The following is a 27170-nucleotide window of genomic DNA, read 5'->3' as shown; positions in this document are numbered from 1 at the left end:
TAAAACAAAGTTCAATTTCCATGTATATATATTGTATAACAGAAAGCATACAGATTTACTTTCAAATGTTATTATCTACATATCATGCTCATCACACCTTCAAATGATGCTTCAACACATTGTTGTACTCAAAGTGATATGAGTTAATCTAAACTGATCCCTTTTTAATTTTTCCCACAGATGACCCATGCCAATTGGGTGAAAATTACATGTACATAGAAGCTCAAATTTTATGGAAAAGAAAAAAAATATACAACATGCTTTCTCTCAGGTAATTTTCCAGGTGTTGATTTTTGAGGTTTTCAAATGATCTGTATCTTGTGAAGATGGATCTGAAAGTTATTTTATGACTACAGTGCAATTAAAGGCAAATGTACATGGAAATCAACACATAAATAACTAAAGGAGAAACTACTCAAATTACCTATGTACTGGGCTGTCACCCATTTTTTTTGTGAGCACTGTTTGTAGATGCTCCATAACCTTCAAAAGATGTAACAATGTGACTCATGAACAAGGCATAACAAAAGACAAAAGCAGATAGAGCAATTTAAAGAAGAGACAGATTAAATCCCAAGTCCCACAAAATAATATAAATGTATACTTACCCTTGTGCTTATAAATTTCTTCCCAAAACAGAACTTTTTTGTGAACTCCTTGTACATCAAATAAGGATTTTTTATGAACTGATGATGCCGTGCATGATCAACTTCTTCACTGTAAAATTAAACATTCAAGATGATTGGACATTCAAACTTGATTTTAAAAAAATGGTATAGTAATGAACCGAAGCATTAAGTATTTTAACTAAACTAGTCTTGTATAGTGCAGTTCATAATCTCTTCCAAATGTGCAACAACACTGTTCACCTGCAGATTAAATGGAAATAAAATGAATACATTTACTTTTCTTTACAACAGAAACCAAAATTTGAAAAAGAAAGATTACTTAAGATTTGAGGAATATATGAACAACAAGATAATGTGATAATTTCTTGAAAACCTAATCTACCTGGTATTTGTTGTTTACATTTTATAAATTATGATAATAATGTTACAAATAATATTCTGTTCCCGGGTTCTACTCACATGGCTGTTTATGAAATATGTTTGTATTTCTGAAGGGAAAAGAAATTTAGTATTTACACTGTGTACTAACAATCACTAAAAAAAATTACAAGAAAACTTCATTAAAAACTTTGATATGAAATATTGATCGCTCACTGTTCTGGCTTGATACAGCCTCATTTTCAACTTCCTCATCTCTGTTCTCAATGATGATGTCATCTTCCATTTTCTCAACATTATCATAGCTGTTCTCAGCATCTACATTGTTTTCTAGTTCGTTGACTTTGCTCCCAACAGCCTTGTGTCTTCTGTTCCAAATGCAATGGAAATAGTATTTCTTTCAATGATAATATGGATAAATTTAATGCTTAGAAAGTATTAAATTGTTTCATAAATTAATACAATAATTACTCTTTTAAAGTATTAAGGTATAGAAAACCCATGTTAATGAACATGTTGAAGACTATATTGATACAAATATTACATATGAAATATATAGACACAATCATTTAATTGATTTACTCTAATTACTAACTCAACATTATCTTTTACAGTGTCTTCTGATTTTCCATACCTGAAATATTCAATTTATATAGTACAAATTTATTGTATGTATTGTATTTATGAAATCATAATCCAGCTATATTTATAGCTACACGTAAATATTAAAAATGTCCGAACAGTTCAACAGCCAAAGATGTCCAAATGTTTAACTGAGGGCTAACCAAAACATAGCAAAGTGCAAAACGGATACTTGTACATGTAACAATATTTCACCTAATAGATTTTAATGACATTAAAATATCAGTGTTGTACCTGTAATATAGACTACACTACATGTGTATAGACATAAATATACGTTTTGTAAGAGACAAACTCATGCTTCTAAAATTAAACCATTATCATATTACATACCTAAAGCTGATTCAAAAATGTACTAATTACATGTATGACTATCAATGAAATGGGCGTCTATCTAGAGCAATCCATGCAGTTTTGTAAACTATATATCTGCCTTACGTCTTGATTTATGTCATATACATCAATACTGGCCGCAATTCTTATGAGTTTCTGGTCCTTATTATAAGTATTAATGAAAACTCTTATACACATAACTCTTGGACAGTATTTTTTCTCCGGGTATTCAAACACGTATGAGTGGAAGGAGTATTTAAGTTCATAAAAAAAAAAATTTCATACCATATATTTCTGACTTAGGAGTAAAAGGCATATCACTCCTCTTTGTGTTCATTTGTTGCAACTGCAACATAAACAAGTATTCACAAGGGTGGCATTTCTGTGCGTTGTACCCACCTCCCCAAATTAATATATTTAAACAGATATTAACATAGATATAAATTAACAAATGTATCATATACTGTAAAACCTTTTTATCTCTAATTTAGGGAACTAAACACTATAGATATCCCAGGATTCGAAAAATTAATTAAGGATAAAATGCATTAAATAGAGGTTAAACTTTGCTCTTTAAAATACTTTCGACAAAGCAAAGCTACTCAAAATATACATACTCATACAGTACTTTATACTGAAAAATGAAAAGTAAGGTACATGGAATTTAAAAAAAATTCCAAGAAATTTTCTAATTATCTGTAGTACCATCCAATCAGAATTTAAGGCCAAGGTTAAAGTTTTAGCTGACAGACAAACAGACAGATTGTCAGACCAAAAACGATATCCTCAAAATCTTCAATAAAGGAAACAATTTTGAATTTCTCAGACTAATTCAAAATACAAAAATATACATTTAGATCTACAAATAATTAACCTGCATCGTAATGCAACAACCTTCCCTTATATTACTATATCTTTTATGAAATGAAATTATCAATATAAGGAGTGATTGACGGCAGTTTACAAAAAAAAAATTACTCTTCAAGTATTTTGTTTTCATGAAGAATAGCCTTTAAATGATTTATTTACAGAAAATTAAATTTTCATTAAAGTAAATACTTAGTTATAAATATTTAAGTTGGATAGCACATTTTCCAAATGACTTGCACATTATAAAAAAAGAATCATTTAAGGAGAAAAACATAATATACCCAGTTTTATCAACCTTACCGAGAATATATTAGTAATGGAATATGAAAAATTGTATTAGTGTATGACGTTTGATGAAAATATCTTGAACAATTTCTTTAAATTGAATTCTAACAAGGGCACCGCCAAGCGGAGCATCCCCTCGCGACAGGAACTTTAGTGGTAATAGCAATACTTCATACATATGTTACATATTGATAGTACAATGTATTTTGTTTAATGTTCCGCTCAGAATTTTTTGCTCATATGAAGGCTTGCCGGTGGAGGGCTGCACATTCTTTTCTATAATAGGAACTAACGACCATTGAGCAGTGAGGAATCTTTTTATGCCATCTATTGGGACATGGGCCCTTGGTTTAAACGGTCTCCACGTCCCACAAAGGGATTCAAACCCGCAACATTAGAATCAACTCCCTAACTTTTGACAAAATTATTAGTGGGATGTTGTTGATGATCCATTTTTTTTTTACCAAATGCAAAGAGCAAAGCGTCTAGGCTAAGGGGATGGGGGATAACATGGATACTTAATTTGGGATAGTACATGTAAAGTTTATAATATATTAAATTGTTTTTCAGCACTATTTATTTTTAAACAAAATTATCGGGGGTGGAGGATGTCTTTTTAACAAAAATCAAATTGCATAGCATCAAGGGGAGGGGGGGAGGGCCTAATGTACATACGTAATTGGGCAGTTTCCCTTATGGCTAGCAGAAACATATCACGTATGCTATATGTATGTTTTAGTGATTATAATTATTTACCTACCTAAGTATATCTCACGGTTCCAGGCAATGTGCATTTTTTTCGTAGTGAAAAATAACAATGTACATCGAGAGGTTAACTGAACTTGTGGATTGTATTTACAGCTTTCAGGAATAATGCGCACCCCAAATTCCCAGACACCTGTTGGAATTTGATCTTAAAACTACGACGTTCATCGAAGTCTTTTAATCTGGTTCCCGCAGACTTTAACTGGTTCCCTTGCAGAAATGATTATTGTCAACTCGTACCTACATAAAATGTCAGGGTTTCGAGACAGTGAAAACGCGATATCTGAAGAAATATTTCAACAATGAACTTGAAAATGAATAGGCTTCATCTTTTTATGCTGCCACACAAGTATGTAAACGCTGAGGGTGGTTAATGCAAAAGTTCTCTGTCAATCTTGCCCACAAATGATTATTGTCAATTGCAACTCGCACATAAAATGTTAGGGTTTCGAGGCAGTAAAAACGCGATATCTGAAGAAATATTTCAACAATGAACTTGAAAATGAATAGGCTTCGTCCTTTTATACTGTCACACTAGTATGTAAACGCCGAGAATGCAAAAGTTCTCTGCCAATCTTGCCAACAAATGATTATTGTCAGCTCGTACATAAAATGTTAGGGTTTCGGGCAGTAAAAACGCGATATCTGAAGAAATATTTCAACAATGAACTTGAAAATAAATAGGCTTCGTCCTTTTATACTGCCACACAAGTACGTAAACGCTGAGAATGGTTAATGCAAAGGTTTTCTGTCAATCTTGCCCACAAGATGTAACGAACACACTAACACACACACACACATACGCACATTCGCGATGCTATATCCCCTCCGCAACTAGTTGCGCGAGGGGATAAAAAACTGGATATAGATTATAATTTCTCAACAAATTATGTATACTGTAACCAACTACTATTCGTGTCATTTTTTATTTGCGATTCGTTAGTTTAGAATCAATCAGTTACAATTAATTTTCGTGACCGAGAAAACATTCTCTTTGAATACTTATCAAAATTATTGGTTCACATTATTTATTCGCGAATAAAAGTAGGTCATGGAACACACGAATATTTCTCACATGCGAATAAAAGTTGGTTTACAGTAAGTGCATGCTTAAATAAAAATATCTTAAATGGTTTCTTTAAAAGTAAGCAAAATACAAAATAAAGCAATAAGGGAGGTCATGGGAGTGCATGGTCAAAAGTAACACCATGCAAAATCATTGGAAAATACATTCTGAACAACTAATTCTAAATTTTCAAAACTGAATTAAATGCCATGCAGAATGTATCTTAATTTGGCTACCTTCCCCTTAAATCACTATATAAAAAAGAAATTCTTTTCTTCTTCTAAAATAAAATATATCAGGTGATGAATGATGCAAAATAAGCAAAATCATTACTTTTACACAGACACAAACTTTTACCTCAACACTTAAAGCTATATTATGCACTGGGTAAAGTAATTTACCTTCCGAGGATCTTTTCTCAGATTAGACTCCAGATTCACAGAACGTTGGTCAAGCGAGGAACACATTCCACAAACAAAATTAGACACTCCTATACACCCATGGTGAAAGAACTTGTCTCATTTCTCACACCCGATCTGCAAGAGATTTTTGATTATTAAGGAATTTAAAATAAGTCTAGATTAACATTAGCAAGTGAAACATTTTTGTATATATAAAGGAATTACATTTCAGAACAAAAATCATACCCAATCCTCATCTTGTCTTGCTTCTCTATGAAGACTGCATACCCTTCTTTAGATATTTTAGTGTGTGAATCCAGAAGGAAGGACAATGGGGTCCAAACCATCCCTACTGAGGGGGGAGGCAAAAAATTACTCATACAAGATCTATAAAAGATTTAAAGATTTAGTATAAAAATGACTTTGCTGCTAGCTTCCCCATTTTCATTAGAAAAATGGATCCTGGTGAGTATAGCTTACACATGTACATGCATGAACAAAGAAGCAAACCTCTTATGAAAAAACAAGATGTATTTGTTTGTGTTGTATAATCGGAAAATATCTGAAACCGATTATCGGTTAATAATCGGAGTCCAATTTTAGTGATTAATCGAATTAATCGGTCTCCATATTTATTTTGAAACATATGTGAAATAAAGGATATATGACTCTATAAAATGTTTATTTTTTTACTGTTCAATGTATCACAACTTATTAAAATGAAATTTGGCAATTACAATAACAAGGTAACTACTAACTAGTAACTAGTACTAACTATATAGCGTTTTCCCAAACTTCTTACCAAGGACGACAGAGCGTAAAGTCGATATAGTACCTTTATTGGCGTACGTTCGCCTGCAGAGTTTGCAAACGGCTCTTGACATGTCTAAGTTTTGTTTCGTCAGCGGACCGGCTGCCTTTCTGTAAAATCCAAAGTATTTCCATACCTCCGACTTCGATTTCAGCGATAGATTCGGCGATAATCGAAACACCACTAGTATTTGTGAAACACTGATGGCCCCCATAGCAGCATATGACAAGGGTTGAATTCTCTCAAATACATGTCAAACTAGAAATGTCGAGGTCAAAAGTATTGGCACTCAAAAGGAGGTCTTGTTACAAGGAATACACCTTAGAAGTTTTTTTTACAAGTTTGTCAAACTCTTAAGTCAAGGTCAAAAATATTTATACCAGTTGAAAGGTTTTATCACAATGAATATTAATGTGAAGGATGAAAGGCTTAGCTTCAACTTAATTGTTAAAAATTTTGGCCAAGGTTACAGTATGTTATTTTTGGTAAAAGTAGGTCAAACCCCAAGTTCAAGCTAACAACAGACAGACAGAGGAGCAAACAGACAGACTGGACAAAAACAATATACTTTCGGAATCTTTTAATCTGAGGGCATAATTTTTTTTTAAAATATTTTTTGTTTTTGTTGTTGTTTTCCCTTTTTCCTTGATGATTTTGTTTTGTAAAATTTTTCTGGCTTTCCATAAAATTGGAGCTCAATTTTTATTTTTTTTTAAAGGCTGTGAACCCCCCTCCCCTTCAAGTTATCTACAATTTTCTACAATTTTCACTTAAATCTTACATGTGAAACTGATAGCCACTGTTTGTCAAACCACTTCCTCAGCTGTTGACTGTTCAGCCAATGAATGCTTTCTTTAAGGCTGTCTATAGCTTCTTTGTTATTCCTCTCATTCTGTTAAAAGTATTATCAAAAAAAAATTAATAATATTAAAACAATTCACATTTTCCAATTAATTTTACCATGAATCATTCTCTTTAGAATTTTGCATTACAATATTTAAATAAAATATATGCAAAAGAGAAATCACACACACAATTAAATATGACACAAATTACTGGATACAATAATCACATACACTTACAATTCAATAACCTCACCCTGATTTGAACCAACACCATGCTTTATCTGTTTCAACCACCGTGTCCATGATTGTTCTCGATGAAAAGAACAGAGATATACAGTACTGTCTGTTAAAAATGCAATCCATTAATTAAACATAATATCAGAGGATTTCAGTGATTAAAATATTTGGTTTACAATGTGACAAAATATATTTGTAGAATATCACAGTAATATACTAAGGTACATATTTTTTTTTTTACCTTCAAATACTTCCTCAACTGCTTGGATTTCCCTTTCATCATAGTCAGTCATGAATTAGCTAGGATTCAATCCTGGATTCCATTCCTTAATTATACCCCACGCAACTAGTTACGGGAGGTATAATGTTTTTGACCCGTCCGTCAGTCAGTCAGTCAGTCAGTCAGTCCTCTTTTTTTGTCAGCGCAACTCCTCATAAACCGCTGCACAGAATTTCGTCAAACTTTGCAGATATTTAGGACACAATGTGTAGATGTGCATATTACCAGGAAATTCCGATTCCATTATTTTTTCCGGGAATTTCCGCACTTTTTAACTTAGGCATTTGGCCATACCTTGAATACAGAGATGAACAGTTTGTCAGCGCAACTCCTCATAAACCGCTGCACAGAATTTCGTCAAACTTTGCAGATATTTAGGACACAATGTGTAGATGTGCATACTACCAGGAAATTCCGATTCCTTTATTTTTTCCGGGAATTTCCACACTTTTTAACTTAGGCATTTGGCCATACCTTGAATATAGAGATGAACAGTTTGTCAGCGCAACTCCTCATTAACCGCTGCACAGAATTTCGTCAAACTTTGCAGGTATTTAGGACACAATATGTAGATGTGCATATTACCAGGAAATTCTGATTCCATCATTTTTTCCGGAAATTTCCGCACTAAATACTTAGGTTTTTGGCCATACCTTGAATATAGAGATGAACAGTTTGTCAGCGCAACTCCTCATAAACTGCTGCATAGAATTTCATTAAACTTTGCAGTTATTTGGGACACAATATGTAGATGTGCATATTACCAGGAAATTCCGATTCTTTTATTTTTTCTGGGACTTTTTGCACTAAAAACTTACGTTTTTGGCCATACCTTTTACATAGAGATAAAAAGTTTGTCAGCGCAACTCCTCATAAACCGCTGCACAGAATTTGGTTAAACTTTGCAGATATTTAGGACACAATATGTAGATATGCATATTACCAGGAAATTCTGATTCCATTATTTTTTCCGGGACTTCCAGCACTAAAAACTTAGGTTTTTGGCCATACCTTTTATATAGAGATGAACAGTTTGTCAGCGCAACTCCTCATAAACCACTGCACAGAATTTCGTTAAACTTTGCAGATATTTAGGACACAATATGTAGATGTGCATATTACCAGGAAATTCCGATTTCTTTATTTTTCCGGGAATTTCCACACTTTCCAACTTAGACTTTTTGGCCATATTTTGAATATACAGATGAACAGTTGTCAGCACCACTCCTCTTAAACTGTTGTACATAGTTTCGTCAACCTATGCAGATATTTTGGACATATTCCATTATTTTATCCCAAAGAGTTTTGCCTTTTATTCAAGAAAATTTCTCACCCCCCCACCCCCAACCACTTCAAATTAATGTTTGGATTTGTATAATGCCAAGAAATTTTGATTCCATTATTTATCTAGAAACTTCATTCCACATTTAAATGTCCTCATATGCAAGACATTTTGATGTGAAGATTTTTTTTTGCAATTATTGCCTTCTTTGATCTATACTATGTATTTAAAGTGCACTAGCTGTGCCTTTCGTTATGTGTTTCACCGTCAAGTTTTGGGGGGAGCGTGGGGTACGTGAGCTAGCTCACTTTTTAGCTCACCTCAACGAAGTTGGGGGAGCTTATGTAATACCCTCGGTGTCGGTGTCGGTGTCGGCGTCCCAGGTTAAGTTTTTTGGAGCAGTTTTCTTTTTAAGTACTTCTGTGTCCTATATTGATTAGACATGCATGGAAGATGCTTCTAGTGTGTTTCATTGTACCAGTCAAAGTTTCAGATGCTGCAATTTCAGCAGAGGAATGACCAGGTTAATGTTTTTGGAGCAGGTTAACATTTTTGGTGCACTTTTTGGTGTAGGTCTCATTTCCAAGGAATTATAAACCCTATGTTGACCAAACTTGCATGGATGATACATCTAAGGATGCACACTACCGGGCTTGCTTCGGATGCTGAATCTGACCTACATTTTCCGGTTGAGTGAACAGGTTAAATTTTTGGTGAAGGTCTCATTTCCAAGTAACTATGAGCACTATAATGACCAAACTTGCATGGATAATGCATCTAAGGATGCATACTACCAGGTTTGCTTCGGATGCTGAATCTGACCTAGATTTTCCGGTTGAGTGAACAGGTTAAAGTTTTTGGTGCAGATTTCATTTCCAAGTAACTATAAGCCCTATGTTGACCAAACTTGCATGGATGATACATCTAAGGATGCATACTACCAGGCTTGCTTCGGATGTTGAATCTGACCTACATTTTCCGGTTGAGTAAACAGGTTAAAGTTTTTGGTGCAGGTTTCATTTCCAAGTAACTATAAGCCCTATGTTGACCAAACTTGCGTGGATGATACATCTAAGGATGCATACTACCAGGCTTGCTTCGGATGCTGAATCTGACCTACGTTTTCCGGTTGAGTAAACAGGTTAAAGGTTTTGGTGCAGGTCTCATTTCTAATATACTATGAGCCCTATAATGACTTAACTTGCATGGATGATACGTCTAAAGATGCATACTACCAGGCTTGCTTCAGATGCTGAATCTGACCTACATTTTCTGCTTGATGTAAACAGGTTAAAGTTTTTGGTGCAGATTTCATTTCCAAGTAACTATGAGTTCTTTAATGACCAAACTTGCATGGACGATACATCTTAGGATGCACACTAATGGACTTGCTTCGGATGCTGAATTCAACATACATTTTTCAGATAATGGACCAGGTAAAAGTTATGGGTGCAGGTCTATTACCAAAAAGCTATAAGGCTTATATAACATTGTGTAAACCAGACTTGCACAAATGATGCATCAAGGGATGAAAACTCTCAAATTTGCTTCAGATGCTGGATTTTAATTACATTCTCATGAAGAACTAGTTTGAATTTTTTATATAGGTCTATTTCAAAGTATCAAATCACAATTGCATGAATATTTTCATTTTTGGAATGTACACTTTTTGTTGGTTAATTGTGTGACTTTGCCTTATTTAAAGACAACATTCGTTGAGGTGAGCTCTGTAATCTCTGATTACCTATGTTTCTTTCATTTTTTTAAGCCCTTCTGAATAGACGTTTTTGTTTCCGTTGCAACAACAAAAGAACCACAAATGGAATGCCCAACATTAGTTTGCACACAAATGAAAAAAAGAGGAAGGTCATACTTTGAGGTCTTATAAGTGGCATCCATGATGCAAATGTCTCTCCCATACAAGCTTAAGAGACGTCTCTGCCAGGTGGTCTGGTGAACAAACAGAAAGTTCTCTGATGGAATGTCTCCATGGGTAGTGGTATCATATCTGTGTTTGAAAAATATACCGGTAATACATACAAAGGAAACTTCTAAATCATTTTATCAGAAGCAATTAGGTTTGAAACTTTTGATTAACTTACGACGTCCTAAGGATGAAGTTGTCCTCAGGAGTAATTTCTTGCCAGGTCTCCACCAAAGACTGAAGGTTCATCTTTGGAAAACCTAGAAGCAATCATTCATTATTGCACTTCAGAATCTGGGATTCAAATGCTTATATACTAATGGAAAGTTTTAAATAATTAAACCTCATAGTTAAAGAAATATATATTCTTGCTTAAGTTGACCTTCGATGAAAGGTAAATAATCCTACTTACTGTTATCTTAAGTTTACATACGAAATACAAAATAGGAATATTTAAAATTCAATACCTCAAGCTGTTAATGGCATATAATTCTAAATAACTGTCAAGAAAAAATAGCATATAAACATATAAGATTTTGAGGAATATTTAAAATAAAGATATTTTGAGCTTTTTCTCTAAAGATTTTGACAGAATCAACATCAATTTTTTAGTGTTTTCAAATAGAAATTTCAAATATTTTCTTGACAAATGAATATTTATGATTTTCGTGAGTTTTAACAATAATTGGATGTGAATTGGTACATAGCTAAATAAAATAATATGTTACACTTCTATATGTTGAATTTTGGCTGTTGAATTTTAAGAGGTATATACTCCGAGACATGTTGCATGTAAATTAACCTGCAAAGATATGTTTTTTATGGGTGTTTTAGTTAGATTATTACTTATTCAAGATTTTTAAATTGAAAAATAAACAGTTTGACAGAAAATTCTGAAAGTACGGACCTACCTTAAGGAGAGGAACTCGTAAGTTGTAAGAACTTGTTTCCGATCCATTTGATTACATTCAATAAAAAAATATGTTCAAAACAACTCAAAACATTTCTCATATTTTAAACAAACAATTAAATCAAAGAGACAGTAGAAAATATATTATGATAATTATTTTCTGACAATTTAAGATAACTTTGAAAGTTGAATGCAGTGTTCGTATTGTCTCAAATGTGATTGCGCAAACGTACTATATTCTAACTCGTAAATTTGATTAAGCGGTGATGAAGCAGCATTTCCGGATGAACATCGTAGCAAAAGACGGCTACTGCTCTTCGAGCAATGCGCCCGGCTAAAAATTGACCTAGTTATGATAAATCTGTATACCAAATTTATCTCAATATGTGCAACCTGTAGGAAGAAAATAAACGGAAAGTGATGGCTGACCGATTGACAGACAGACATACAGCAGCAATGCAGTATGCCATTTTTTCTTCAAAGGGGGACATAAGAAGAATATTTCAAAATGGTACAGTATAATTGACGAGCAAGAGCTCTTCTTCATTTTTGTATAAGCAATATTTTCTGTTTCATGAGATAGGCACAGTATTGAATAGATCCAGTATTGAATGATAACTTTTAGCTGTTTATATCGATTTTTGATTGAATAAGACCAGGTAAGTTTATGGCAATGATTAGCAATTAAAGCTATTGTGAGCTTAGATCTTAACGATTAGAATTATTCATATTGTGTTTACTTATAGTATTGAACTTTATATATAATTAAATGGAAATATATCAGTATACGAGGGCTGTTCAATAAGTTCGTGGATGATGTCAATCTTCGTTATATAACTCACTAGAAATTTTTTAAAAGGCACAACATAATATGTTAAAATTATTTGTTTTGTTAATGTGTGTATGTTCATTCCATTCGAACAAAAATCCATTTAGTTCATTTTAAAATCAATATGCTTTATACTCGCGGCGCACATTTAACGACAATGTAATGTCAAAACATAGCGTTGAGAATTTCTAAAAATACTATCCTTATACATTTCGCACAGTATTTAATATCCAATACACACCCATTACAAACCTTTTTCTAAAACTTGATATTTATTTTTTTAACAATTGTTCTCCATGTATAATTTCCTTCGTAAAGGCATTTTTCTGTTATTACTTATCTTTACCTTCACAGGATAAGCAACCGTGAAGCGCATTTGTCTTTCCTTGACGTTTCAACTTTTTAAAGTTTTTGTTCTGATTCTTTCAGTTAAACCATTTCTTCAGATTGTCCTCATCCGATAAGGAGTCTGTCACTAAAATACTGCATGAACTATTTGACCACATATGCAAAACACGCTTGTGGCATATTTTTTTTATTCCTCCAGGATTTAAAGAGTTTATTCGGGATTTTCCTTGAGTTGAACACAAAATTGCATAGTTTTCTGCTACTCCGTGACGTTCTAAAACGTCATAGATTTTTTAATTTGCCGATTTAAATAAAGACCACCTATTTTCTCAAGTTGATTTCTTTTCAACGAGGCATAATATTAACCCCATAATTTGAAATACGAATCAATGTAACAGTTCTTAAATTGAGTATTTAGTTTGTTTTTCGTTTTTGCTCCATTTTACAGGGAAATGACTACAGGCATTATTTTGTGTATTGCTTGGAACTTACTAAATTTTGATCTGCTCCGCGACCCGATTTTTGCATATTTTAAATCTTGATAAGTTTTGAATAAATCATGATATTTAGAAAAAAATTAATACAAGTAATTTGAATTTATTTTTAAAGTATTTTTTCCAAATTTGGATAACATATGATGTCAAATAAAAAAGATATGATAGAAGAACACGAACTTTTCGAACAATCCTCGTTGTAAAAAGAAGTTCTCTTTCTCTTGAATACTTGTAAGAAAAAGTTGAAAAATTTCACCTTCATACAAAGTTTATAATATTCAAAGCAGATTTTTCGATATTCAGCATTAAAACACAAGAGAATTAAACCATGCGACACCGATTTTACTATCCCATGAGAAGAACGATCTCCACGTCCGACAGTGGAATGCAAAGCAGCGACGCAAGGATAACATCCCTACTTTTTGAGCAACCTTTCTAAATACTGCATCATACGAGCACGTTATTCGTTAGTGCTAGCATAGGCCTTTATTAAATATTTAGATTAAAATCGAAAGGGACACCAGGTAAATGTGATAAATACTGCTCTTCACAAACAATCGCGAATTGCCATTTAATTGAGCTACTTCTATATCTGACCTCCTTAAAATCAGTCGGATTAAGACAGGTTAAATGTCATACTTATTCAAAATACAGCTTTGTACCATTTGTTTAATTGAGTTTTGCTGTGGTGTATGTTCGTCATTGTCAAATTCTGCCCTTTATTTCATTATCCCCGGATGCGAGGATAAACTTGGAAATGATGACCTTATATCTGTGGAGAACACAGAATCGCTGACTGAATGTGCTGTATCCTGTAAGACGGATTGTGTCTGTTTTGGTTTTCATCGCGGACAGAAGTTATGTAGAAGGCTAACACAATGCGAATCTTCGAGAATGAACCAAAATGAGATTGGATGGATGTACTTCTTACCAAATAAAGGTAAATAAATCTAGATACATTCTTCAACATGATTGATTATGCAGTATTCCTGTATAAGAGCCTGAGGGCGTTTTAAAAAAAACACATTGTCGAAGTTTGTTATGTTTGAAATGTAAATCATTCTAGAGTGTGACATAGAGTGGACATGTAACGGCGACACAGGCAGATGTTATAGTCTAAACAGCACAAAACTTACTCAAGCAGAAGCCATGGTAAAATATTGCTTTTTAAATAGTAGTTAAAAAAAATCTACAGTATTCGAAATTTGGACGCAATAACTTGGCCATGTAGTTTGTTATTTCATGTAAATATATAAATATATACTATATAACCAGAATTCTTTGATGAGACTGTAGCTCTACTGGTCTGTACGTATAACAAAGAGAAAGTTGCACCTTGATTTGAATCTTTGCAACAGGCATCAATCAATAGAACTATGTATCTTAGTGTATTCTGCTTGTGTGCCAAGTTCTATTCTATTCATATCAGACTAAAACTGTAGGAAGAATAGCATTTTATATAAATTTCACAGAAATTTCTATTTTTGGTAGTCATGGCTACACCGTTCATCGAAATCAAAAACCGATTTACTAAATTATGTATTTTAGTGTAGTTTACTTATGTGCCAAGTTATATTAAATAAATCAGACCAAAACTGTAGGAGAAGCGATTTAAAAGATTTTCACAGAACTTTCTGGAAATAAAAAGAAATCGATTCAATTTGTTCCTCTTGCAATTTTCATCACTTTTTTCTTTGACTACTTCACAGTTAATATTCCCTACACTTCCGCTATTTGTGCAATTATTCCGACTCAGTAACTGTGTTACTTAGAACATTAAAATACTAAGTGTCGCTTGGTGGCAGAGGATAGTTTCGGATTAAGTACCGGTCAAAAATTAGAAATAAAAAATTTTTGGTTTGTATGTATAATACAGGTATTTTTTAGCTAGATTTTTTTGATGGGTGCATTTGGAGGCAATTGATGGCCTTGTATATTTTATTGAAATATGACACTTAATTGTCCCTAATACTGTATATGGGTTATGGACTAGAAATACGAAACAAAGATCAAAATCACTCTTCAGGTATTTCACAAGGAAATCGGGGTGGGTTCAACCGATTAATTATAGCTAGAAAACGATCGCGAGATGGTTAAGCCATTATCTCTCGGTGTTAAATGATATGAACAAATGTTGTTCTGCAATTTTTGTGGTTGGTTGCATAGGTCATCAGCAAGGGCCTGGAAGCATTTGCGGTTCCTGTAAAGTGAAAATAGGCTTGATTTACATGAATTTTTTTGCATGTCCCTGTGCCATCAGGGCTCATCGGACTAGAACAATTTAAAATGCACATTTTAAAAGCAGCTCAATACCGTCTGTCAAACGTTTTCATTGCAAAAAAAAAACCTATCCTCCTGTACCCTTGCGTGGCGCTGTCCTAAAATAGTTTGCTCGATTTATTGGTCCATTTTATGTTCTTGCGTCAATATTAGTGAAAAATTCTTGAGAGAGAAGTAAACAACAAACATCCTATTCGAGAATTAATACGTTTTATCACGAGTATCTTGTAGTTTTTACTTTATTACCGCTCTTAGGCCGGGGAGTCGAAAAAAAGTCTTTATTTGGCAAAATTTCTGGGGCATGAGATTGAATACAGCAGTTACAATCAAATGATTTGAACAATCATTATGCCGAATGTACAATGTTCTGTCTTGAATTGAATTCCAAATGGTAGATTATTAAATAAGGAAAATTGGGAGTATTTTATCCATAAATAAAAGCCCAGGCTTTTTGATATCATTGACAGCGACAATAAAATTATTTTCTTAAAAACATTCTTATTGAACACAAGTACTCTAATATTGACATTAACAAGATGCCCGAGTTTCTGATTGACAATATATATGTGGTTTTTGGAGACCAGGTATTCTTAAAATAATGTATTGGAATTTCCATGGGTACAAATTGCACCCCGTTTTAAGCAGGCATAGTCTTGTAATCATATGAAATAGAATTTGTCCAAAATTTATAACATGTAAAGAAGAAAACACTTGCCGTGGCCTTCAAAAAGACATTTCGACATTTTGAAACTCTGTGAAATAATTATCCTGCAACCCTATTCATTTTGTGGACAGTCTTTCTCAACTTACGGATAGTGTTAGAAATCACTGTATCACATTCAAAATTATTTTTTGTCAAATACGATCATCAGCTTCAACAATCCGAGAAGTTACATGTACTTTAAGAGGCCGATGTTTTACTTGTGTATTATTGGGCATATGTTATTACTGTACGAAGGATCCAATCGGAACCAAGTTGATTAACTATTATATTTGGTTATTCTTCATTCTACGATAAGAATCAAATCTAGTAATATATTTTGTTGCAATTTATTTAGCTCACCTGGTCGGAGAACGGAAGAGCTTATTAGATAGAAATGCTTCCGTCTTTCTGTGATCATTGATTAATTTAAACCTATACGCTAGGACAGTTTTGGTCTGATTTCATTATAGCTTGGCACAAAAGTAGACTACATTAAGATACATAATTTTGTATATTGGTATTTAATTTCAATGAACGATGCTGCCATGATTACTAAGTATTTCAAACCCTATTGCTATTTTCTCTCCTTTTATTAGCTCACCTGAGCCGAAGGCTCAAGTGAGCTTTTCTGATCACATTTTGTCCGGCGTCCGTCTGTCTGCCTGTAAACTTTTCACATTTTCGACTTCTCAAGAACCGCTGGGCCAATTTCAACCAAACTTGCCACAAAGTATCCTTGGGTGAAGGGGATTCAAGTTTGTTCAAATGAAGGGCCACGCCCTTATTCAAGGGGAGATAATTGGGAATTAATGAAAATTTAGTGGTATATTTTAAAAATCTTCTTCTCAAGAACCACTGTGCCAAGAAAGATGAAACTTATGGGGAAATATCCTCAGGTAGTGTAGATTCAAATTTGTTCAAATCATGACCCCCCGGGTAAGGGCGGAGCCAAAATGGCCGACCAAAGTTTTACATAGAAATATATAGGAAAATTCTTCAAAAATCTTCTTCTCAAGAATGACAAAGCCATAATTCATCATATTTATATGGAAGCATGCTCAGGTAGTGTAGATTCAATTTTGTTCAAATCATGACCCCCGGGGGTAGGGCGGGGCGAAAATGGCCGACCAAGGTTTCACATAGAAATATATAGGAAAATTCTTTAAAAATCTTCTTCTCAAGAATGACAAAGCCATAATTCATCATATTTATATGGAAGCATGCTCAGGTAGTGTAGATTCAATTTTGTTCAAATCATGACCCCTGGGGGTAGGGCGGAGCGAAAATGGCCGACCAAGGTTTCACATAGAAATATATAGGAAAATTCTTTAAAAATCTTCTTCTCAAGAATGACAAAGCCATAATTCATCATATTTATATGGAAGCATGCTCAGGTAGTGTAGATTCAAGTTTGTTCAAATCATGACCCCGGGGGGTAGGGTGGGGCCAAAATGGCCGACCAAGGTTTTACATAGAGATATATATGAAAATTCTTTAAAAATCTTCTTCTCAATAATGACAAAGCCATTATTCATCATATTTATATGGAAGCATGTTCAGGTAGTGTAGATTCAATTTTGTTCAAATCATGACCCCCCGGGGTAGGGCGGGGCCAAAATGGCTGATCAAAGTTTTACATAGAAATATATAGGAAAATTCTTTAAAAATCTTCTTCTCAATCATTTTCTAAAAAATAGCAAATCCATGATAGGTCATGGGACTACTTTTGGATTTAAACTTTACAATAAAAAGCCATTTTATACTAGTCCTACCCTTAATTGGTGCTCAGGTGAGCGATGTGGCCCATTTGCCTCTTGTTAAAAGTACTAACCAGTAGAGCCTATCTGAGACTTATGCTTTTCTCGCTGTGCCATAATAAAATGAATTTGAAATAAAAATATACAATTACCTTAGCCTTTATATATTTTTACAGCAATCTTGCTCTAGGTGCAACTCCTTCCTCGTAGAAATAAACGACCTGGAAGAAAACACCTGGATTACTACAAACATTTTAAACGCTGTTTGTAAGAAAGTTACAGTTACCTAAGATTTCTTCACATTTCATTTATATTTAAACAAACGATTAGATTTTTTTCCAAAATCAGCAATGAAATACGTAAAAACTGTCTAATCCGACAAACTTTGACTTTCTTACCAATTTACTATTTTCCATGTTTTTATCATTGACAATCCGGCACCTGTATATTCCGACACAAAATTTGCCTCCCAGTGCATGTCGGATTAGACAGGTTTTATTAAGGGGTATTCTTACTTCATGGAAGGATATGGAAATAACGAACAGTATTCAATCTCAACGTCCATTAAACAAATATACAAAATAAGAGCAGAGCAAACACGGACCTCCGAAACATCAGAGGTGGGATCAGGTGCCATGGAGGAGTGAGCATCCCCTGCCGACCGGTCACACCCGCCGTGTGCTCGTTGTCATAATCAGGAAATAACGGAAAAAATCCGTGGTCAATTCAGTGTATAAATAATAGACTAACAATTGGTATGAAAAACGTCAGTCAGCATTTCATTCAATGATAAATTGTATTTGCTGACAAGGTCATTGTATCGACCATAGAATTTACGAAATGATGACTTTAAACGAGACTGTTGATATTCTTGTTTCATCAACTTGCTTGTCAATAATTTACCTCGTTTAAGAAATTGTTCATACGTAGAGCATGCTCTTGCGTATCGAATCAACTGAGATATAAATACTCCGTATGCAGGTGATGAAGGTATATTGCTGCATAAGTAAGGGAAGTTGACGATAGAAAAATTAAAGTCATCACGTTTATCATATAGCTTGGTTGTTAGATTACCATTTGTGTCTTTTTCAAGTAAAATACCCAAGTATGAAGCAGAAGTGTCGGACTCTGTGGTATCTTTTATCTCAAGCTCACCAGGATATATCGTGTTGACGTAGGAATGGAAATTATCATTATTAATTGACAATACGTCGTCGATATATCTAAATGTCGAGTTGAAGGCCACAGCAAGTGTTTTTTTCTTTTCACGCAAAAGATATGAGTTCGTTTCTCGTCAGCTTGTAGCAATCCTTACAATTGTGCAACATGGACCGGGGGAAATGACAGGGCGACAGAGGGCGTTTACGTCTGGGAACACTCAAACACGACGATTGGATTGACTAACTGGAGCAGCGATAACCCGGACAACCACTTTGTTCCAGAACAAGAAATAGATTGTATCGACATTTTTTATAACGGAGAGTGGAATGACCGACCATGTTCTTACTTTAATGCTTTCCTTTGTGAAAGGGAAAACTAATGAAAATATAAATTTATTGTCCCTATGCTTTATTATACAGTTAAACGAATCGTTAAGACTCTAGAGTGTATTCGATTAAGACAATACATGTCACACTAGTGTTCACTACGCGCATGCTTATAGTTGATCTCTAGAAATCAAATAAAACAAGTCTATTTGTACAATGTTTATATCCTGAAAATGTGTTGAAAATCTGTGTTCAATGAATGTGAATTTTATATTTCAGCAGACATTCTCAAAACTGGGTTATCAATATCTAAGAAATTTTTTGTGAAAATGGATTTGAAATTATCTGGTTTGAACAGGACAAACAAATGATTATTTATAAACAATTTCCCATTATCAAACAAAAAATTTCAGATAATTTCATCCAAAACCACATAGCTAAAATTAATTATTAACCCTTTCACGTTCGTTTTGGTCAATACTGACCGATAAGCCCTCTTTTTTCTGACATGTTGCTGAAAAAAATTAATAGTTTCGCTTAGAATTAACGGATTTCAAAAAATCAAGTACCATTTTAATCGCGAGACTCTGCAAAATTTAGTCATATGTAAATCAATTATGAAATATAAATATTTTATGTCTTAATTAATTGTTTATTCTGACATAACTGCGAGAACAAACTCCGAAATTGATTTTTTTTAACGTGCGTTGTCTACAACTTTCCTCGTTGTTGCAAAAAATAGAAGTAATGTTTCGACATAAAACCTATACTCAAAAAATGAGGAAACTTTGAAGAAACTATTCATATGATTTTTTCACAGATATGCAATGTAAGAATTGAAAAATTCTTGGGTTTAATGCAGTAGTCAAACTGGCATTGGCGTAAAACATAAACAATAGACTATAAACACGTATCGATAAAAAGTAAAATCGCAATAGAAAAATGTAAATTCAGTTTTGAAAAGTAGAACAGTGTAGCTTTTATTATGTTCCCCAAACGAAGTTGGGGAACCTATTGTTTTTACTCTGTTTCTTCTTATTATTATTATTAAGGTCTTCCGTATTCACGGAAGACCTTATAGTGATTCCACTGTTTCTTATTTAGGTCTTCAGTCTTCACGGAAGACCTTATTAAGGTCTTTCGTCTTCACGGAAGACCTTATAGTTATTGTACTGTTTCTTATTAAGGTCTTCCGTCTTCACGGAAGACCTTATAGTTAAGGTCTTCCGTCTTCACGGAAGACCTTATAGTTATTCTATTGTTTCTTATTATTATTATTATTATTTTTTTGACTTTCTAATTTTGTGCACGCGATTTCTCGAAGACTACTGGATAGAATTACATGAAATTTTCAGAAAAGATGTGCCGTTACATGAACTTGATCTATCTGAGCGATTTTTTGGAAATTCCCTTTTGGTGCCAAGTTACGGGACTTTTCCTGATTTTAAAATGACATTTTGTCTACGGATAATCTCAAGAACGGTAAATGATATCGAAGTGAAACTTTCAGGGATTATAGATCATGATATTCTCTTTCCAGGACGCGACCTTTCGTTCATCGTCAATACTTCCGGTCGTTACGACAAGCGAATTAAAAAAATCGTATTTTCTAACTTTCTTGTTTTTCAATATTTTTCATATCTTTTTGGAATACTAATAGAGACACTTCTGAAAAGGCTAAATATATAATTTGTTTAAATATTGGTAAATCAAAACTCTAGATATAAACATTTGAAAGTCTGAAGCGTGTCCAAAATGGCGGTTGTCTCTGTCAACTCCGCCATCACGCAAGTCGGGGTTTATAGAGGCAGCCGAGCGTTTGCTTAAACAAAACTAACATAAGGATAAATGTAATGTAAAAGACTACTTGGATTGTCGCGTAGTAGTTACGTTGCAATTCTGTGTCAAACTCAAACTTAATCGCCGTTTTACTGCTTTAGTGTTACTGGGCTAGATACGATATGTAATGTGTACAATGTGTTAAATATACTTAGGCTGTTTAAAATTAAAACTACGTTTAACGTCACCCGCGCGCATAGGTTTATGAGAAATTCGTCTTTGAAAAAAACAAACAATTCGGAATTCCGTATGTCCGTTCCGGTTTGGTTCTTCAATTAGCGACTGAATTCTGCTTCCCGTAGTGACAGAAAATGTGCTTGGATAGCCGCAGTTAAGGCAGTTGGTGTCTTATTAATGAAAACTAGAGAATTAAAGAGTTTGGGACCATAAATGTAAGTAAAAAATAGATTATTTTATGATTATATTAATGACAAAGTCTTGTTTGTTGATTTTTTTTTGTCAGTCTTCGAATCATATGTACAGACTGACAGTGACAGACTCTCAGTTCGTGATTCTATTGGCTGAACTTTTCATTGTATTTTGGAGAGAATCGAAAAACTTTTTTTACTGAGTGGAAACTGTGTCAAAAACCAAGATTTATATACAGTGAAAAGCATCATTTAAATCTTACTAATATGTTTCATATTAAAAATATTTCTGTAAAAATCGAAAGGAACAGTAATGAGTAAAGTAATTGATTTCTTCATAATTTATGTACCTACAAATAGCTACAATTTTTGGGAAAGATAATATACTTGTCATTACCATTTGAGCAGGGAGAAGCTTACCGAAGATATGGCCTTTCAAGTGAAGGAGAGTAAGGAAAGTGGTTGGGGTATTCCAAGATGTGAAGAATCCTGTCTTTTGTGTGGAATTCAAGGTATTAAAGATAATCTAACAACTATCATTATGGTCCAAATATTAGTATGCACACTTTCAAAACTTAATGCTAGTAGATCTAGTACTAAGAAAAAATATGACATAATTCAATTTGAGGATATTTCAACATTGAACACTTTTAAATATTGTCATCAATAATTTTGATTGTAGATATTGATCAACTTTTCCCACAAGAAGAAGCATTTGCCTCCAGGGTACCATGGACGTGTGGCAATATAAATCCAAAGGACAACTGAGGCCTAGTTAAAAGCCACTTTCCTGCACATTCAGTCTCAGACTACATTGTTTGCTAACAATAGGACTCAAACTGATTTACATACTAAGGAAAAACTCTGCTAGGGAAATTAATCTTAGGTGTCATATCAATTAAATGCTCTTATTACTTAATTGTAATGTTTTTAATGTACTGAATAGGTTGATTTGAATAAATTCACAATTGTTTGAAAATTTTGTTTGTTTATTTTTTTCCTCCCTCCCTCGTAGGTTTTGAACTTTAGATGTGACGTTAAACGTAGAATTAACTTTAAACAGCCTTACTAAACCTCGAAATAAGATATAGGCGATACGAACGTTCTATTTTTTTTATTTCATTGAAGCAATCACACCTATTTAAAAGAACACTACAAAGAAAAGACGCGAATATTTATTCGCGGCGTCTAGCTCAAAATTATGAATAGTGACCCACTTTTCATAATTCTAAGACTGATGTACTGTTGTAGAAGTATAAACAAGTAAATTAAGAGCAGAGCTCCAAAGAGCGTAATGGATAGGTTGTTGGATTTTCACGCTTACCACCCAGGTTCAATCGCATGTGTATCAATTTTTTTATCCACATTTCAGCTCAATTTTACATGGAATATTTTCCGAATCGGACGGAAGACCTCTCGTTGCTAGCAACGAGATCGTTTCTAGTTATTCTACTGTTTCTTATTATTATTCTTTTTATTATTTTTTTTCCAAAATTTTGTGCACGCGATTTCTCGAAGACTACTGGGTGGAATAAAATGAAATTTTCAGAAAAGATGTGTCGTAACATGAACTTGATCTACCTGAGCGATTTTTTGAAAATTTTTCTCTGGTGCCAATTTACGGGACATTTCCTGATTTTAAAATGACATTTTGTCTTTGGTTAATCTTAAGAACGGTAAAAGATATCAATGTGAAACTTTCAGGGATTATAGATCGTGATAGATACTAACCAGGACGCGACCTTTCGTTCGTCGTCAAGACTTCCTGTCGTTAGGATATGCGAATTGAAAAAAGCGTATTTTCTAACTTTTTTGTTTTTCAATATTTTTCATTTATTTTTGGAATGTTAATAGAGACCCTTTTACTGGTGTTTACTATATAAGTTGTTTGAATATTGGGTAATCTGAACTCTAGATATTAATATTTGAAAATCTGAAGCGGACCCAAGATGGCGGCTGTCTCTGTCAACTCCGCCATTTCGCGAGTAGGGGTTTATGGGGGCAGCTGAGCGTTTGATTAAACGATTCTGACATAAGGATACATGAAATATGAAAAACTACTTGGACTTTCACGTAGTAGTACGTTGCAATTCAGTGTCAATCTTAAAACTTAATTTCCGTTTCACTGCTTTAGTGTAACTGGGCTGGGTACGATATGTTATGTGTACAATGTGTTAAATAAACTTTCTTAACGTTGAAATAAAATAAAGGCGATAAGAACGGTTTATTTATTTACTTTCATTGAAACTATCACATCTATTTAATAGATCAGTCCAAAGAAAAGGCGTGAATATTTACTCAAGGCGTTTGGCGCGAAATTATCAATAGTGGTCCGCCTTTTATAATTCTTAGACAGGTATTCTGTTGCAAAAGTATACACAAGTATATTAAGAGCAGTGTTCCCAATAGCTTAATGGTTTGCGCATTGGGGATAAAAGAGAAAAAAAAAAGCGCATTCACGTTGGCGACCTGGGTTCAATCCTCCTTGTGACCAAAATTTCGAAACACTTTTCAGTTCGATTTTACGAGGTTTTTTTCTTGAATCGGACGGAAGACCTCTCGTTGCTCGCAACGAGATCGTATCTAGTTAAGGTCTTCCGTTTCCAACGGAAGACCTTATTGTTTTCGTTCGGTTTCTTTTTCCCTATTATTATTTTTTTTCTTACCGATTTTTGTGCACTCGAGTTCTCGGAAACGGCTCGGTCGATTTTCACGAAACTTTCAGATCTGATAGATATTGATCTGAACCTTATTGGAAATTTTTTATAAGTACGTCGTCACTTCCGGTCGTGAGATTTGAACGATTTACTGATTTTAAGAGGGTCGGCTTGTCCAGATAACTCCTCCTAAACGACTTAAGATATTGAGTCAAGATTATCAGTGAAAGTAAAGGAAGGTTTGTTGAGTTGTATATGGGTGTCCAAATTTTTCTGGCGCAAAAGGTACCGGAGCTCGGTCGGGCCAAAAAAATGTCTCAGAAACATCTCACAAAATTTGACACCTTTTGTTTCATATCGTCTTACCTGTTCACAATTTGTTAAAGCATATTGAAGAGAAGTAAAGCAGAATGTTAAGAGCTTTCATATTATACCAAGAAAAGGGGGCTGATTCCTCAAATTAGGGTCTCAGAAGGGCCAAAAGTCCTTTATTGATATCTCTTTAATGAACAATATTTTGTTATAAATTACTGAACAAAAAATGTATATCTTTACGATCTGCAACAATATATTGAACAATTGTGATCATAGTTACGTAATTAGGGGTCATAAGAGGAAAAAATGCTAAATCTTTGATTCTTTATATCTCCAAAGGGACAAATATTTTGATAAGCAGTATTGAATAAAAGATGTTCAGAATCGTATTCTAAAAATATACAACCATTTAATTTTCGAAAAAAGGCCCCATTAAGGGTTGACCCCAAAATATTTCTATTCTGCACAGCTCGAAAACGAGAAGAAATTCTGAAAAGTTGTTTGAACAAAAAGTCTTTAAAATCCAGAGCCTCATCATTTCATATGAAGAAAAAGGGGCTGACCCGTCAAATAAAGGGCCTAGAGGGGCCAACAGACTTTCATCTATAGACGTCTGATGATATATAAATCAAACAAAATAAATCAAATTAGGGAGTCTTGATATCATCATGTATTAACAAAGATCATAGGGAAAATATCTCGTCTATTCGAAAATTCGGACGGAAGACCTACTCGTTGCTCGCAACGAGATCGTTTCTAGTTATTTTTATTAAGGTCTTCCGTCTTCACGGAAGACCTTATAGTGATTCTATTGTTTCTTATTATTATTATTATTATTATTATTATTCTTATTTTTCTGACTTTCTAATTTTGTGCACGCGATTTCTCGAAAACTACTGGATGAAATTACATGAAATTTTCAGGACAGATGTGTTGTAACATGAATTTATAATATCTGAGCGAAAATTTGGAAACTCACTTCCGGTGCCAAGTTACGGACAATTTCCTGAAATTAAAATGACATTTTGTCCACGATATAACTTTAAAATGGTAAGAGATATCAAAGTGAAACTTTCAGGGATGATAGATCGTGAAAGATACTAGCCAGGACGCGACCTTTCGTTCGTCGTCAATACTTCCTGTCGTTAGGATATGCAAATTGAAAAAAACGTATTTTTTAACTTTTTTGTTTTCCAATATTTTTCATTCATTTTGGGAATATTAATAGTGACTCTTCTATAGATGCTTACTATATAATTTGTTTGAACATTGGTTAATCTGAACTTTAGATATTAATATTTGAAAATCTGAAGCGGGCCCAAGATGGCGGCTGTCTCTGTCAAGTCCGCCATTTCGCGAGTAGGGGCTTATGGAGTCAGTTGAGCGTTTGACTAAATGATACATGGAAAGTAAAAAAACTACGTGGACTTTCACCTATTAGTACGCTGCAATTCAGTGTCAATCTTAAAACTTAATTACCGTTTCACTGCTTTAGTGTAACTGGGCTAGATACGTGTGTACAATGTGTTAAATATACTTTCTTAATGTCGAAATAAAATAAATGCGATAAGAAGTTGTTTTTTTTTAATATTTAATTTCTTTGAAGCTATCACACCTATTTGATAGATCAGTCCAAAGGAAAGGCACGCATATTTACTCGTGGTGTTTGGCGCCAGATCATGAATTATGGCCCGCCTTTTATGATTCTTAGACAGGTGTACTGTTGCAGGCGTACTGTATACATAACTATATTTAGAGCAGTATTTAAAGTTTATTCGTTTTTCACAAAAGTAACCACTGTTGTGTTTCCCGTGCACACTTGAGTCATATTAAAGTAATACAAAAGACAGAAATATGAAAACCTTTTTTAAATAAAATCGTCTAATGGAGTTTATATTAACATTCTTTTCTCAAAGATATTTAAAGTTGAACATTGAACATTGAACATAAATGAAATCTGATCCCTTGACCGTCGAAGGGCGAGACATATGTTTCATCGAACCATTTCTACCTTTTCATGAAGGTGTAAAGAATCGGGTTAGTTCACTTTGGGGATAAACGGATAATTAAAAAAAGTAAAAAATGATTACCATTTCACTTCTTTTGTGTTGCTTACCTATATAAGATATAGAATATGTACAATCTGTTAAAAATATTTTCTAAACCTCAAAATTTAGGCTTAAAGAACGTTCCTTTTTCTTTATTCTATTGAAGCTATCACATCTGTTTAATGAAACATTCCAAAGAAAAAGGTGCGCAGATTAACTTGTTGCCTTTGGCGCAAAATAATAAAGAGTGGCGTGCCTTTTTTGATTCTTAGACAGGTGTATTATTGAAGAAATATATATTCAAGTACATTTGGAGCAGTGGACTCAAACGCGTGATGTGAGCGTGTTGGGAATAGAGAGGAAAAAAGCGTGTCGGATTTTCACGCT

At 33.7% G+C, this 27170-nt stretch overlaps 2 long non-coding RNA genes across 2 annotated transcripts; one reads left to right on the top strand and one right to left on the bottom strand.

Annotated features, from left to right (window-relative positions):
* Nucleotides 1-435: 435 nt before the first annotated feature.
* LOC134278129 (uncharacterized) lies at nucleotides 436-7059 on the bottom strand. Its single transcript, XR_009994386.1, has 4 exons — nucleotides 6962-7059; nucleotides 814-869; nucleotides 609-717; nucleotides 436-483 (listed from the first exon to the last, which is right to left on the bottom strand). It is a non-coding gene; the product is annotated as an uncharacterized LOC134278129 (long non-coding RNA).
* A 14652-nt stretch (nucleotides 7060-21711) lies between these two features.
* Nucleotides 21712-22730, top strand: LOC134278128 (uncharacterized). The gene is made up of 3 exons (XR_009994385.1): nucleotides 21712-21787; nucleotides 22172-22275; nucleotides 22446-22730. It is a non-coding gene; the product is annotated as an uncharacterized LOC134278128 (long non-coding RNA).
* The last annotated feature ends 4440 nt before the right edge of the window (nucleotides 22731-27170 follow it).

The sequence above is a fragment of the Saccostrea cucullata genome, unplaced genomic scaffold (assembly GCF_032062105.1).
Source record: "Saccostrea cucullata isolate Sc308-1 unplaced genomic scaffold, CSIRO_AGI_Scuc_v1 ctg2372, whole genome shotgun sequence".
In the NCBI taxonomy this organism is placed as follows: domain Eukaryota; kingdom Metazoa; phylum Mollusca; class Bivalvia; order Ostreida; family Ostreidae; genus Saccostrea; species Saccostrea cuccullata.
The sequence above is the reverse complement of the archived record's forward strand: the minus strand, read 5'-3'. Positions and strand labels throughout refer to the sequence as shown.